General features: G+C 35.0%; 1 long non-coding RNA gene across 1 annotated transcript; it reads right to left on the reverse strand.

Annotated features, from left to right (window-relative positions):
• On the reverse strand, positions 1-700 carry LOC126764492 (uncharacterized). The gene is made up of 2 exons (XR_007668016.1): positions 221-700; positions 1-150 (listed from the first exon to the last, which is right to left on the reverse strand). It is a non-coding gene; the product is annotated as an uncharacterized LOC126764492 (long non-coding RNA).
• Between the last annotated feature and the right edge of the window lie 10315 nt (positions 701-11015).

Consider the following 11015-nt stretch of genomic DNA (forward strand, 5'->3'; position numbering starts at 1 on the left):
GATTATGATAAAATATATTTTGAAATAAACGCACACATTAGAAATCGAGTGAATTGGTACCCTTAGCCATTTATATCAGTATTAAGCAATCATAAGTATGTTCATTCATAAGTTCCACAACATTACTTTTGAATTCTCGGCTGTTCAAATCTATAAGTAATAGAAAGGAAGTTTAATATGCTACTATATTTACATAACATATATACATTCAAATAAATACCCAAAAATGACGCAAATTGTTGACTGCCGATGACGATGGAGCCTTAAAGCCGTCGACTGCGCGAGGGTTATACATAACGACATACATACATACTTACATATGTGCATAGTAAGTTAGAAAAGCAAATAGAGTGCGCCGTCGCCGTCTCCCGGAGCCAGTTGTCGCCATTTAGTTTGTTATGATGTTTCTGAAAAAGAATCAACGCTTTAGCATAGCAGACAGTTGGGCAACCTTTACAATCGAGGCTGCGCAGATTGATTTTTACTTCGCCACCATAGTGGCTAGACTACAAATGTCGCCAGTTTAATTTTTTAAGTGACATGGCGGTGATGGTGGCGGCGACAATCGTTCACTAGCATAATCGTTGCCATAACTATATCGATTGCCATATTTAGTGTTATTGTCGTTACTAATAATATTGTTGGTAGCTGTTTGCCAGTTAGGATATGTTGAAATTATATGTACACATATGTACATACATAAGACGGATATCTTAAGCAGAGATAAAGAGATGTCCAACTCCTCTCTCACTGGAAGTGAGATAGCAATTGCTAAACGTCAAAACCTACTGAACTTTGACAGCTAATCGAGTTCAGTAGGTTTTGACGTTTATCAATTGGAAACGAGCGACGGTCAGATTGAAATCTTACCAAAAATATATGTAAACGAAGGGATTTGTTGCATCGTTCAAGACCACTTATAAAAAATGTAAAATAATGAAAATTAAATAAATTTGTGAAATTTAAATTTTTGATGAAACGTTTTGTAATTTGAAGCATCGTAGTATTATTTCCAATGGAAAACGATTAAAAACATTTAATGATTGAGAGCTAACAAGCTTAAATCCTTTTATTGGGTATTGAAAGCTCAAAAGTCAGTTGTTCTAATATACTTTAAGAAGATTTAAATAGTTTCTCCATATAATATATAACCACTATATAGTAATTTTTAATCGTACTAAATGTTGGGTATTGGGTTGATAAATGCCCAAAAATTATTATTTTGTTCAATCTGGCAATAATGGAAAATGTTATAAAAAACGCTAATTTTGAGGCGCTCTCACACTGGAATAAGTTTAACATCCCTTTATTCCTGTCTTAAGTACTAAGGTAGTACGCTAATTACAAGATATTTAGAAACTTGACTTTAATAAAAAAAACTCCGAAAAATAGGCATATAGTTGTTTCATATTATTGAAGCTAACATATTGCATTTACTCAAACTATTAAAAGATTCAAATTCAAGTTCAGTACATTTATTGCCAGGGATAATGGCAGTGTGAGAGCGCCTCAAAATAAGCGTTTTTTATAACATTTTCCATTATGGCCAGACCGATCAAAATAAGAATTTTTAGGCATTTTAAATTAAACACCCAACATTTATTACGATTGCAAATGATTATATATTGGACTTTTAAAATATGGCGAAACTACTTAAATCCTTTTTTATGATTTTATGCTATATTAAAACCTCTAACTTTTGATCTTTCAATAATAAATAAGGTGAATTAAGCCTGTTAGTTCTCAATTAATAAATGCTTTTAATCATTTGTAATTGAAAATGAATTCTATTATGCATAAAATTACAAAACGTTTTATGAAATATATTTAAATTTCACATTTTCTTTGATTTTCATTGTTTTAAATTTTTATTAGCGATCTTGAACGTCGGCAACAAATTACTCCGTTCACATATATTTTTGGTATAATTTCAATCTGGCCGTTCCAGTCAATCCAATTGCAAAACGTCAAAACCTACCCAATCCAGTCAACTGTCAAAGTTCGGTAGGTGAGCGGTTCTCACATATCCAGTGACAGGAGAGTTGGAGATCTCTTTATCTCGGTTTATTGCTTTGGAGTAAGATAAACTATCCGAAGTGCTGTGGTGTAGGGTGTTTGAGTGTAAATCGTAAGATATATTTAAGGAAATACTAAAAGGAAATGACGTAACAGTATAAACCATTGTAGAAACATTGAAGGTTTCTACAATGGTATAAACTTTGGTGTCATGCATAAGGCTTTATTTGCTTTTTTAAACATAGAATTCATATTTGCAGGTATCCGAAAAATGTTCAGTTCCAACGACATTGAACTGAACGTTAGGGTGGGTCGATTCCGGAATTTTTCGATGCGGGATTTCTAATAGTGCGGAAAAGTTGCTTTAGTACTTCCTAATTCCAATACAACTTTTTGTTTTGAGATCGGATTGCATCTTCAACCCCAACTCCGGCCTTGAAATTTCGGAAATTCGCCTAATATTGTGAAATTGTCTACCTAGCGCCTGAAATACGCATCTCATGGCAAAATGTATAAAACAAAAGTTATTTGTCACGTCATTTGCTACCGAAATGGTATATGTGATTATGGCCGTAGGGCGAACCGTTCCCGAGATACGAGCGAAAATGCGGCGCGCCACAGCGCAAGGTGAAAATTGTTGCAGCTCTCAGCTAACCTATATTGGTCACCCAGAACCCACCACGTGGAGGTGGCTGCTCTTCGGGTTCCTCCCAATAACAGCTTCTGATATTTTATAGAGATAAGCTTGGTCTGTGGTAAGTCGGGTCGGATTAATAACCTCAGAAGGTAATTGGCTGGATGGAAAACTTTCAAATTTGACAACAGGCAACTTCTCACAATCAGGGAGCAGTTTACCTATGTCGCCAGAGAATGTATTTGGACTCTTTGAGACACCATCTATGTGTTCGAAAAGAACACGAAATGGAAGTTCGTTGAAATGTAGAATACAAACAACCCACTGTAATGGCCTACCTATTCTTTCTTCTAGTTTCCGAATGATTCCACCTTCCAACCTGTGTTCGTGTTGGCGCCATCAGCACCGACAACTTCAAGATGTTCCACATCAACTGAATTGTCTCCTAAATGTTGCCATATAGCTTGCGTCTCATCCTCAGCTGACCCGGAAGGAGAGGTGACGTGGCCAAAGTAATGACAACCAGGTTCCGCTATAAGAGAAATATGTTCCTCTTTGACAGTGTCGCGGTAGTAATTTTTACCTTCGCTGACTTGTGTAAGTGTATTGTCTTTGCGGCCGTCAAAATACAGCCCATATACAGAGTCAATACTTTCGGTGTTTTGGAGCTTAACTCCAAACCTTTTTTTTGCCTGACTAATCTTGCATTTGTCAGTGACAAAGCTAGCCTGATCCTCTGTTATCAAACCTGATTTTTTGGCATCCAGAAAAGCAGATGAAACAATCAAGGCTGCTCTATCACTTACTCCAAATCTTTGGGCAGCTAAAGCAGTGTGTTCTAATACTAGTGTGTTTTGTTTGGTTTTAGAGGATGGAAGAGAAAATTCATCATTGTCTGTATGAGAGTCTGGCTGATCTGAATGGTCACGTGTTCTAGCTGATACTTTTCTGGTAAGTGTTGATGTTGAATGACGTTTTGAAAGCTTTACTTTACGTTCATTTTTCTTTGTAATCTTTTTTGTTTCAGGTAGATCAACACTTCCAATGCGACCAATTCTTCTGGTTCTCTGGTCGAAGTGAAATGGTTGTTCATTGATAGAAACTTTCCTTTCCTTGGGACAAGTGCAAGAAGAAAAATAAATGCATTTACAAGCAGCGATGTCAAATAATTTTCCGGCAGAAGAGACAAAGTCGTCTCTTTTAGAGCTCAAACCTATTGGGTTCCTTAAAAACATTTGTTTAAGAGTCAGAAATTTCTTATGGTATGTGGTGAGCATTTGTACAACTCTGGTGTGTGAAACTATCGGAATAGATGACTTTTTGAAAGTATTTTCAACCTTTACTCCTAGGTTCATAGTTGTCGCGTCGGAGTCGCCCTATACGAAATCTTTCAAACTGATAACGCAAAAGAACATCCTGGTAAGTAGGTAACTGGGACTCAGAGAGATTGTACGGATATATGCCAAACACAGGACATTTCTGTCTAAATTTAAATTTAGATACAGACATTTTGAGTTCTGTGTTCTGTTGAGAGAATATAAGTGATAGCACTCGGCGAAAATATTTATGTGGAGACCAGTCCGAACGTGTCGTATGGCGCAGGGAAATGAATGAAAGTGATAGAACTCGGCGAAATCACCGACAAGAGTGAAGGAACTCAATGAAAAAATATTTGTGTGGAGACCTATTAGAACGTGTCCTTTGGCGTAGGTGAATGAATGTGAGTTATAGCACTAGGCGAAATCAACGTCAAGAAGTGTGGCCGCAAGCCGATTTTCACCTTGCGCTGTGGCGCGCCGCATTTTCGTTCGTATCTCGGGAACGGTTCGACCTACGGCCATGATCAAATATACCATTTCGGTAGCAAATGACGAGACAAATAACTTTTGTTTTATACATTTTGCCATGAGATGCGTATTTCAGGCGCTAGGTAGACAATTTCACAATTTTAGACGAATTTCCGAAATTTCAAGGCCGGAGTTGGGGTTGAAGATGCAATCCGATCTCAAAACAAAAAGTTGTATTGGAATCAGGAAGTACTAAGGCAACTTTTCCGCACTATTAGAAATCCCGAATCGAAAAAGTTCGGAATCGACCCACCCTGCTGAACGTACAGTAGGAATTTGTTTTAATATTGGATTAAAATTTGGGAATGTGAAATTAACGTTCAGAATTTACCATTTTAAGTAATTAATTACGATTACTGTGGCGGAGGGGTAAAAAAACCGAATTTCCGTATAAATGGGGTATGGGCGAATAGGGGAGCTTTTCCAGAGAAGAAATATCCAAAAATAATATAAAAAAAACTTTAATTTTTTAAAATATTCACTATTAAAAGATCAAAAATTTGCACTAATAACACATGGTATTTCTCTATGCTTCACTAAATTTCTTCACGTTTTTCACTTTGTATATTTAAATATACATACACTCTAAACATTAAAATAAGTTCACATTTCACTTTTATTTTGTTATATTTTATCTAAATTGATTAATTTAAAAATCACTTAGCACACTCATCGTTGAAAAGGTTAGATTGTTTACAATTATGAGGAAAACGAGCCTTGCCACATCTTAAACAGCAAATATGTAGGATTTTTAACAATTTTTCTTTGTTTGTTTTCGTGATTCTTTTTTCTATATTAACTATAAAACAATAATACTTTCTACATACATATGTATATACATATGTAATATGTGATTTATGTAACTGAAGTACTTTCGCGTAGTACTACTTTCTGCGTTGGCGGCCTTCGGCCGCGCTTTAAAAAAATAACACTGGTCGAGCGAATACCAGGGGTGACTGAAGTACTTTCGCATAGTACTCCTTTCTGCGTTAAAATAAAAAATATATATTGAGTTTCGTTAAAAAGTGGTTATATTTTTTGGTTATCTTGCACGGATATTGAAACAAAATTTGAGTTTTCGTTATAAAATGGTTTCGTATTAGTTATTATATCTGTCAGCGCTTTCTATTTATTTTTGATAATACAAGGTGACAATATAGATAATATTATTATATAATATTACTTATTTGCTTATTAAATTAAATAAAGAACATATTCACATGAATGGGTAGAGGAATTTTTGGGAAAAAAGGCATTCCAGCGAATTTCATTTTTATCACATGGCAGCGCTCCATTTCGTCGTAATTTTTAGCACTCACATGATATTCACTACGAGTGTAAAATGTAATTTTTAAAATAAAGATTTCTTCGGTAAAAGAACTGATAAGTGTGTAAAATGTGGATTTATTTAAAAGTTTATAGATTAATTTAATTAATTTGAAGTAAAAAATGTGAGTAAAGTGTGTTTAATATGGTAAAATAGCTTGTTGAAATGTTCGAATTTTGGGAATTTTTGAACTTTAAGGTTGAATATCTCGTAAACTAAGCGTTTGCGGTACCTATGACCCTGTATATATTTTAATCAGGAGGACTTCCTCTTTCCAACGGTACCTTCAAATCGCTGCGCTAACGAAATCGGAATTGTGCCTTTTATATGTATATTCATAAATTATAATTAGAGTTATTTTTATAATTTATTAATTTAAAATAATTAGTAATTCTTATTTTATAAGATTCTTTTGCTTTGTAGCACAGTCAAAGTTGTGTTGGTGTCGAAGGTAAAATTGATGCTTTGTCTGTTATTACTCGCGTCAATTTTTGTTGCTAATTCTCGGGCGATTCTCTTTTGCTGTCGCCCATTACATTCACACGAGCAACTTGTGTTTCGCAACTCTGTTCGAGTTTTTTTCTTATTCTCTTTCACTTTACCTTAAACCATTGTCGTTTCTTTTTCCTTATAGGTATTTGGGCCACTCTATCACATATATTAATCAGTTCTGTCAATTAAGAAATACATTTTATTTTTAATTCAAAATTAAAACCAAGATTATAACAGACCTTCACATATGTATATCACCCTTTTCACTATCGTCTGAATCAATTTGTATGGTTTCCTCCATACATTTCACGATATCTTTAATTAATTCGCTTTTCTCGTCATACTCCATTTTCTAAAATATTTATATTATATTATGTATATTTGTATACATATTTGCAAATTACTTACCAAAAGATGAAATAAAATTTTTTAAATATATTCAAAATATTAATTTCAAAAAACTATACGCAAATGCAACTATGTACTACGAAAGAAAGAACACGAATGCCGAAAAACATCGCAACGAACTGTTACGAATAAGAACACAAAGCGTGTTGCTGAATACTCCTCCTCGTCGCCTTTTCGCCTATAGACCAAGAATTGCCGCAACAAAAGTTGCCGCGTGTAATAACACACTTGCAGTCAGTGTTTGTGTTTGTTTTCCTGCTGCTTAAGGCTTACAGTAGCCATTTGCCCATTAAATATGGATACATATGTATGTATTCATATATCCTATATACTCACATGCATACAAGCGCGGATCCACGGGTGGACAGGGAACTACGGAGAGTTCAATCGCAATGTCAAGCCAGAAAAGCATTTTTACGGACAAAAATTAATGTGAATAAATACAGGAGAAAAGAATTTATCATTATTATAATTTGTTGACAGCTCTTTTGCTGATGTGGATGGAATTGTGTAAGAAAACAAGAAGTTTTCAAGAATGTTACAAATTGAACAAATTTCAATAATTTCATGTTTTTATATACATATGTACATAAGTACATACATACATTTAATTCTTCAAGAACATTATGGGTAATATTCCACTCGTTTGACAAAATAAACCAAATTTTTGTTTACGTGTTAAAAACACTCTAACGTTACTACCAGCGCGACAACAAGGCAGCCTGGCGTCGTATATAAAAAATCATGGCTGTCAGGCCATGGTGCCGAACTTGCCATAGAATCACAGTAGTCAGGATGAATGGCGACCGGCAAACTGATGATGACTAAAAAGGAATTGAATTGCGCAAATTACACAAGTATCATTTGAAAATACATACATACTTATATACATATCTATACTTTGTACAGCAATTTTCACGCGCTCATCATTATCAGAGCGAACGCTTATATGCATATAGCTAAGTATGTATGAATATTTGTGCTGTGCTCCTCCTCTTTATATTCACAACAATCTGAAGTTGTATATAAATGGACAAGTGTAATTTTCTAGCTTTTAGTCTGCTTCCAAGCATCACTAACAATACTACGTGCCTCCTTAAAAGTACTTACGAGTAGAAGTAAACAAACGTGATTTCCGAAGATGTACTCTCCGTGGGGCGTAGTAAATTTTAAAAAGTCGAACATGATTAATGTGGGCGTAATTTAAAATGTGAAAATTTTAACAAAATAAAAGAGAAATATGTACAGACTTCGGAAATGCTTTAGCAGACGTTTTTGATAAGGACTATGTTATGAATGTCTAAGTATGTATTTTCCTAAAAGTCGAAAATTTAATACAAAATAATAAGTTAGCAGGCTAATGATACACAAACAAGGGAAGGTAGGTGAAAAACATTAATAACATTATTTTTCTGATTTTGTAAATCAAAGACGACTTGGAAATAAACTGTTACGAGAAAGCAATTTTAATGAGTTCGCGATTTCCATTTCTTAATCCATCTATATTTGCTTCAGGAAACTAATAATATTATTATATTTTCAAACTTCTAGTGAACTTATCCTCTAAGTATTGGATACATTTCCTTTGGGTGTATCGAACCAATCTGATTTGGCATTAGTAATATCATGAAAACTATACGATGTGGCGAAAAATTTGTTGATTATTATGCTGCGATTCAATTTCAATTTATTGTCTTATCGGAACTATAACAAAAATTTCGAATAAATAAATTTCATACCATTCCAACCAGAAGAAAGGAAATAGTTAAAATTATCATATCAATTGGTATTTTATTATTTTATTGGTATTGGAAATAACATGCGATACATACATACATACATTAAACTGCGCGCGCAATTTGAATCGATGTTTTTTTCCAAAATTGGTACAATCATTTCGATGTTGGTGTGAAGTTCGATCTCCATATGGCAATTAGTGTGTCTTTGGCAACTTTTTGTTTATGACGCAAAAAGTTTGTATAGCAAAATTTTACTATGGGAAAAATTGAATTGAAATTGAATGTTTGCAATGAATGATTACAGAAGTGTTTTGGGTAGTCTACTTTATCACGAACACAAGAGTTTGCTAACGACGATAACATCGAAAAAGTTAAAGAAACAATGCTTGATTATCGTCGCGTTGGCATCAGAGAGATAGTAGAGGATCATCTTTTATGGATCGACCAAAATATTTTGGATAAGAAGCGCGTTAATGGTGAACTCGTATTAAAAGACATGCATCTTTTACAAAAAACTACGTAGTAGGAGGTCGCGAAAGAGATGCTTGACAACGTAGCTGAGAACCCTATATTAACAAAACGCATAATTACTGAGGACGAAAAATAGGTTTTTTAATATGACGTCGAAACTGAAGCCGAAACAACTATGTCAAAGTCGGTCAAAAATCGAGGAAATACTCATCGTTTTCTTTGATTACAGTGATGTGCTTCACCATGATGTGATTTTCGAAAAATCCACTTCGAGGAACGCGTCGTTAAAGCATTAAAAATGATCCGCTGAAGGTACCGAAGGCATCCCAGCCGAGTTTTATAAGAAGTGTATGGAAAATGGAATAATTGTTTGGATTCTTGCATTGGCTCAAAAGAAGCCTATGTATTTTGAAGGCGATAATAAAGACACAACGGAAAAACGTTGTTTTTTTGCCAGTGCAGATCAAATTTTATACTATTCGAGTAAAATATATTTAATATATTTATGATTTAACGTATAAATGCTTAGGTCTACAACTTTGCTTCCGCCGTTTTCCAATAGATGTCTCTATGGTCAAGCACTTTTCGATAAAATCGATTAAATCGTTTTGTATCGACCTTGGACATTTGTGTCAACATTAACCCAACAAAATATTTGTAGAGATCTGTTTGCATCCTAAACTTATTATCAACTGAAAATGTCACTTTTTGAGTCGAATTCTCGACATTTGCGGGAAATTTTGCTTTTCTTTTTTAATTCTAAGAAAAGTACGGCTGAGGCTCATCGAATGCTTTCGGATACGTACGGCGAGGCTGTCCTAAGTGAAAGAACATGTCGCAAATGGTTTCAACATTTTAAGAATGGTGATTATGAAGTCGAAGACCGGCATGGTGGTGGAAGGGAGAAGATTTTCGAAGATGCTGAATTGGAAGCATTACTCGACCAAGATGCATTTCAAACCCAAGAGGAATTGGTCGAATCGTTGCAAGCCGTATCAAAACGCCTCAAAGCCATGGGGATGATTCAGAAACAAGGAAGCTGGGTTCCTTACGACTTGAAACCAAGAGATGTCGAACGGCGCTTCTTTGCATGTGAACAGCTGCTTCAAAGGCACAACCGAAAAGGATTTTTACATCGCATTGTAACTGGCGGCAAAAAATGGGTCCACTACGATAATCCTAAGCGAAGAAAGTTATGGGGAAAGCCTGTGAAACCATCACAGGAGATTGATACCGAAAGCAATTGATGCGTTTGAGCCGAGCACTAAAAGAAAAACACACGGCCACAGTACGAGGAAAGACACGATAAAGTCATTCTCCAGAATGACAATGCTCGGCCTCACGTCGCAAAGGTGGTCAAAAAATATTTGGAGACGCTGAAATGGGAGATCTTCCCCCACCCGCCGTATTCTCCAGACGTTGCGCCATCTGACTACCACTTGTTCCGATCGATGGCACACGGTCTAGCTAACAAGCACTTCAGTTCTTATGAAGAAGTCAAAAATTGGATTGACATGACGAGCGACGGCCAATATTTTGAATAACATTTTAACATTTTAACATTTAACCGTTTTTATACAATATAGCCTTAAATTTACAAAAAAAAAACGGCGGAAGCAAAGTTGTAGACCTAAGTATATATAAATATTTGGTAAACATAGCTTGACTTTTTTAGAGTTCTTGAAAATATTATATATATTTTAAGAGAAATAATATTATAAATTAATATATACAAGGAATGTTCCAAAGTAAACAGGACTTAAAAAAAACAGAACAAATGGTTTTTTCGGCAAAATCAATTTATTTTATTCAAAATAGTCTCCTTCTGCTTCAATACAGCTTTTTGCACGGTCCAAAAGCATGTCGAACGAGAGTTTTAGCTCTTTGGCCGGTATGGTCGCCAATATGCCGGTGCAAGCCTTTTGAATGGCCTCTACGTCTGCATAACGCTTTCCTTTCATGAGCAAATGCATTTTTCCGAAAAGAAGTCGCACGGTGCCATATCAGGTGAATACGGGGAATGGTTATTGGTTAAAATGTGATTTTTGGTCACATAATCGTCCTTCGAATGTTGGATTCTG

This window comes from Bactrocera neohumeralis, chromosome 2, assembly GCF_024586455.1.
Source record: "Bactrocera neohumeralis isolate Rockhampton chromosome 2, APGP_CSIRO_Bneo_wtdbg2-racon-allhic-juicebox.fasta_v2, whole genome shotgun sequence".
In the NCBI taxonomy this organism is placed as follows: domain Eukaryota; kingdom Metazoa; phylum Arthropoda; class Insecta; order Diptera; family Tephritidae; genus Bactrocera; species Bactrocera neohumeralis.